This window comes from Hypanus sabinus, chromosome 21, assembly GCF_030144855.1.
Source record: "Hypanus sabinus isolate sHypSab1 chromosome 21, sHypSab1.hap1, whole genome shotgun sequence".
Lineage (NCBI taxonomy): Eukaryota > Metazoa > Chordata > Chondrichthyes > Myliobatiformes > Dasyatidae > Hypanus > Hypanus sabinus.
Window position 1 is genome coordinate 18,914,245 of NC_082726.1, and position 6,443 is coordinate 18,920,687.

Here is a 6,443-nt window from a genome sequence, read left to right on the forward strand (position 1 = left end):
GAAGGGAAATGATGAAATATGAAAACAAACTAGCAAATAATATCAAAGTGGATAGTCAACGTTTTTTCAAGTATGTAAAACTGATTTGAATATTAAAATTGATTAAACAAGTTGGTCAAGGTTATGTCTTGACAGTATGACAAATACAATAAATATTCGACCAAGATTAGTACAATATAACTTTTTACATCAAATATATATTACACCACAAAAAAAATAAATAGATTAAACTCAAATTTATCTGATCAATGTTTTCGATGTAATCAAGAAATTGGTACTTTTTTACACTCTACTTGGTCTTGTTTTAAAATTCAACCTTTTTGGACAAATTTAAGAGTTTTACTGGAACAGATTATTGGAATACAACTTCCACATAATCCAACATTAATTTTACTAGGCGATATTGAAGGGATAAAATCGAAATCCAAATTGAATAAATATCAGAAAGGATTCATAAAAATTGCATTGGCAGTAGCCAAAAAGGCTATTGCAGTTACTTGGAAATCAGATTCATACAAGTATAGATCATTGGAAGAATGAAATTTTTAGCTGCATTCCACTTGAAAAAATTATTTATAATTTAAGAGATAAATATGAAATATTTCTGAAAATTTGGCACCCTTATTTACAAAAAATCGGATTAAATATATAGGTGCTCTGAAGATAAAATTATTGGTTATCTGGGGAAAGAAATAAATATACATATTAAAGCTATTATGAACTCCATGGAGCATGTGGGGATCTTCCAAAATCCAGGCATTCTTTCTTTCTTCCTTTCTTTCTTTTTTCTTCTCTTTTTTTCTATAGGGATATGTTAGGGGGAGGGGTTGATCATTTTTTTTCTTTCTGTAATCTATTTGAAAATTCAATTTAAAAAAAATTTAAAAATTTAAAAAAGTATGTAAAACATAAAAGAGAAATGAGAGTGGATATAGGATGGCTAGAAAATGAGAAGGAGAAATAGTAACGGGGACAAGAAGATGGCAGATGAATTAAATGAGTATTTTGTATCAGTCTTCACTGTGGAAGACACTAGAGGCGTGCAGATGTTGCAGTGTGTGAAGGAAGAGAAGTGGGTGCAGTTACTACTGCAAGAGAGAAGGTGCTCAAAAAGCTGAAAGACCTAGAAGTATATGTTACCTGCACCCTAGGGTTCTGAAAAAGGTAGCATTAGAGATTGTGGTGGCATTAGAAATTATCTTTCAAAAATCATTGGACTCTGGCATGGTGCCAGATGGCTGGAAAATTGCAAATGTCACTCAACTCTTTAAGGAGGAAGGCAGCAGAAAGGACATTATCGACCAGTTAGCCTGACCTCAGTGGTTGGGAAGATGTTAGAGTTAATTTCTAAGGACAAGGTGATGGAGTACCTGGTGACACAGGACAAGATAGTACAAAGTCAGCATGGTTCCCTTAAGGGAAAATCCTGCCTGACGAACCTGTTGGGATTCTTTAAGGAGATTACAAGTAGGATAGGTAAAGGGGATGTTGTACATTTGGACTTTCAGAAGGCCTTTGACAAGGTGCCACACATGAGGCTGCTTACCAAGTTAAGAGCCCATGGTATTACAGGAAAGTTATAACATGGTTAGAGCATTGGCTGATTGGTAGGAAGCAGCGAGTGGGAATAAAGGGATCCTGGTCTGGTTGGGTACCAGTGATTAGTAGTGTTCCACAGGGGTTGGTGTAGGGACCACTTCTTTTTATGCTGTATATAAATGATTTTGATGATGAAATAGATGGCTTTGTTGCCAAGTTTGCAGATGATACAAAGATTGGTGGAGGGGCAGGTAGTGGTGAGGAAACAGGTAGGATGCAGAAGGACTTAGACAGATTAGGAGAATGGGCAAGAAAGTGGCAAATGAAATATAATGTTGGAAATTGCACGGTCATGCACTTTGGTAGAAGAAATAAATGTGCAGATTATTTTCTAAACAGGGAGAAAATCCCAAAATTTGAGATGCAAAAGGACTTGGGAGTCCTTGTGCAGAACACCCTAATGGTTACCTTGTGGGTTGAGTCAGTCAAGAGGAAGGCAATGCAATGTTAGCATTCATTTCAAGAGGTCTAGAATACAAGAGCAGGGATGTGATGCTGAAACTTTATAAGACACTGGTGAGGCCTCACCTTGAGTATTGTGAACAGTTTTGGGCTTCTCATCTTAGAAAAGATGTGCTGGCATTGGAGAGGGTCCAGAGAAGATTCACAAGGACGATCCCAGGAATAAAAGGGTTATCATACGAGGAAGAGGAACACTTGAGGCTCTGGGTCTGTACTCATTAGAATTTAGAAGCATGAGGGGGGATCTCATTGAAACCTTTCAAATATTGAAAGGCCTAGTACGGGGGTCGGCAACCTGCGGCTCCCGAGCCATTTGTGGCTCTTTCACCTCTGTGCTGCGGCTCCCTGTGGCTTTGGGAAATAATTGGTCAGTATTTAATTAAGATGTATTTTATGTTAGTTTGTTAGCTTTTGAAATGTAATTATGGTGATCTTGTACAACCTAAGTGTAGCGACACATTTCCTGCCACATCCGAAACGGCTCACAATTAGCCAGCATTCCGGCTAAGGGAGATAGCCTACGGGGGTTTGTGAGTACGCGTCTTTTGCAGCATCTGCGTCCATGGGGGCTGGGTTGAGGGAGTCTTAAAAGCAAGGCTGTTTAGTTCGAATAAAGCTATCTTTGACTGCAGTTTACTGACACCGCTACAACGTGTTTTTATCGCTGGCTGTCCAGACGGAAGGTGCTGAAACGCTTTGTCGCGTGTCTGGAAGAAGTGAAAACTTTCCTGGGCAGCAAAGGGCTCACCTTTCCTGAGCTGGAACAGCCAGAGTGGCTGGAAAAGCTACACTTCATGGTAGACATGACAGCGCACCTGAACACGCTGAACACAGCTCTTCAGGGGAAAGGACGTACAGCCCTGCACATGTTGGAGGATGTTTTGGCATTCGAGCGCAAGTTGACAGTGCTTGCCAGAGATTTACAGAAAGGCACTTTGTCTCACTTCCCCAATTTGAGAGAGTTCAAACAAGGTCACGACATGATAATTTCGGAGTATTTACATTCTGCAATCATCGCAATGCAAACATCGTTTGGGAAACGCTTCTGTGAGTTCAGAGAGGAAAAAAACACATTATCCTTCCCGGTCACTCCCTTAAGCATCGATCCTTCCCTACTGAATACGACTGCATTGGCAGGTGTGAGTCAACCTGATCTTGAGATGGAACTGGCCGACATAGCCGACAAAGACATATGGGTGTCCAAGTTTAGACGCTTGACAGCAGACCTTGAAGATGTTGCCCGTCAGAAGGCCGTTCTTGCTCAGAAACACAAATGGAGTGATATTGAAAACCTCACAGATGACAGCTTGCGATCCTGTGTAAAGATGAAGGTGACATCATACAGCCCTGATGTGCAGACGCTGTGCGCTGAGGTCCAGGAGCAGAAATCCCATTAACCAAGTATGATAAATATTTTAATTGCCTATTATTTTACTTATATTCATATTTTTTCATTGTTCAGTGAAATAGTCCTTTCATTTTTCAGGATGACAGCTGGCTGACGTTATTTTTGGTTTGCTGCTGGCGGAAAATTTAAGTTCGGCGTTTTTCATAAATACAAGAAGGACTCAAATAGACATTAAATATTTTACTTAAAAGTAACTTTCAACCCAACGTCTTTTTTTCGGAGTTCAAAATGTTTTTGTTGCATGCAGAAATGTAATTTCGTTTTCTCTGCAGGAGTTCATCAATTTCATAAATGCAACACATTATAGTTTGTTTATACATAGCATAAAGGCAAAAAAAACGTTGTATGCAGTGTTATTTCATTTTAAATGTCAAACGGGTTTTGCGGCTCCCAGTGTTTTCTTTTCTGTGGGAAACGGGTCCAAGTGGCTCTTTCAGTGGTAAAGGTTGCTGACCCCTGGCCTAGTAGATATGGAAGGGACGTATCCCATGCTGGGAGAGTCTAGGTTAAAGGGGCACAGCCTCAGGATAGAAGGGCATCCATTCAAAACAGAGATGCAAAGAAATTTCTTTAGCCAAAGGGTGGTGAATTTGTGGAATTTGTTGCCACATGCAGCTGTGGAGGCTAGGTGTATTTAAGGCAGAGATTGATAAGTTCTTGATTGGACATGGCAGCAAGCGTTACGGGGAGAAGGCCAGGAAATGGGGTTGAGGAAGGAAAAAAAAGGATCAGCCATGGTTGAATGGTGGAGCAGACTCGATGGGCCAAATGGCCTAATTCTGCTCCCATGTCTTATAGTCTTGTGATTCATTAGAAGTCAATATGGTTTTGCGCAGGGGAAATTCTATCTCACAAATCTTGCTTTTTTTTAATGAACAGAACTAACGAAGGTGGGGTAATGCACGTGTTATTCATGGAGTTCCGTAAACTCCACATGCCAGGCTGATACATAAAAGTATCTGACTACCCCTCTGCACAAGATTAGTTGCAGAAATGAAAGACAATGAACGAATGTAAAAAGAACAAAACATTCTGTAATCTGATCTAACATTCTGTACGGCAGTCCGTTTTGCCTCTAATATAGTAATAATGAATATCTGGACTGCAGTAGAGAAATGCTAACGTCATTTTTTGTCTGTTTTGGCCAGAGCTCTCCTCACTGGTCTCTTCTAAATAGCTGAGAGCTGCTTCCTGAATCACCACAGATTCTATCCATCCAGATGAAGAGTAAACATGAAAAAGAAGATAGTGATTAGCTTTATTTGTGACATGTACATCGAAACATGCATTGAAATATGAGGTTTGCATCAAATCAAATCAGTGAGGATTTCGGAGGGAGTAGACCACAAGTGTCGCCTCAGTTCAATACCGACATAGCATGCTTACAATTCGCTAACCCTAAATGGTCTTGCGGTCTAACCCATACGTCTTTGGAATGTGGGAGGAAACTGGAGCACCCAGAATAAGCCCATACAGTCACAGGGAGAACATACAAACTCCTTACAGAGTTTCTAACGACTGGGAATCAAACCCCGACTGGCAATCACTGGCCTGTAAAGCGATTAAGGCTATCCGCTGCATTTCCATGCTGCCCTTATTGTTGTGCAAATCTTCTCTCCACGACAGCAGAAAATGCTGGCAGTAACATCAGCCACTGTATGTGGCCCTTTCTCTACTTCACCAACACCTTTAATTCCATAAACCTTTGGAACTTGCTCCTCAAATTCGTGTACACACCGAAATTCATCATGATATCTGCTTCATGAAGGCAGGTGTTACATTTTGTGGTTACAAAATGTTAAAATGATTGAAAGGAAAAGCCAGAAGCCCAGAGATAATGTGTCTTAGTTTTGGTTTTACTTTAACCAAGGCACATACATATGACGTTGCAATGTGATGACGTATTCCATTTACGTACTTTTACATATAACCCATAAGGCATGATATAACCAACAAAGAATGCTAGGTTTCAATAGGTACATTTAATGTTAGAGAAATGTATACAGTATACACCCTGACATGCTTTTTCTTCACAACCATCCACAGGAACAGAGGAGTGTCCTAAAGAATGAATAACAGTTAAATGTTAGAACCACAACCCCTCCCAGCTCCCCCCTCCCACGCACAAGCAGCAGCAAGGCAACGACCTCCCCCCCAACCCCAACCAGCAAAAAAGTATCGGTGCCCCCCACTGAGCACTCCAGCGCGCAGCAAAGCATCAATAACGACATAGACTTGCAGTACCCCAAAGACTACTCGTTCACCCGGCATTCGACATATGGCAGGCTCTGTCTGTCCCTAATAAGGGAAAAAGAGGTGCCCCCGTTTCACAGGAAGGGGGGAGACATAACTAACAACTCGCTGATTTACGACGTTAAAAGTCTGTTAGGTTGCTTTTCCAGAGAGTGGCCCCAGAAAGGCTCAGGTCTCTGGACATAGCCCACGGCAGCTAACCCACTGCTCCCGATGTTCCGTGTTGTCCCGTGACGCCTCAGTCAAGGGCATCGGCCTAGAATCAGCCCGTCTCCAGACCCATGAAAATCCGGCATCCCGAAGTGCGCTAGTCTTCCAGGCCACATCCTTGGGATATCAAAAAACGGACAGTCGTGAAGCCCCGAGAGCGGGTCCCGTTCCCACAAAGAACCAAAGTCAGAGTGTAACTCCAGGTCAGGGTCTTCAAAAGAACCTTGAAAAAGAAAAAAAGAGATATCAAAATTCACAATATCACTCAAATATTACTGAAGTATTAAATGCACAACTACTCCCTGCTTAGCTATAAACTCCAACTCAATATAGAATGCATCTCAACTTATATGTGTATGAATGTAAATGTGTGTAACCGGGTGACCGTTGAATCTTATTCAGTATTGTTAAAAGTGTGCTTAGACATTCATCCGGGTAATACTAGAATAGTTGTCTGTGCCTTTGTCTGTTGTCTGTGGAGATGGTGATGTCATTACGCACACACGGGATA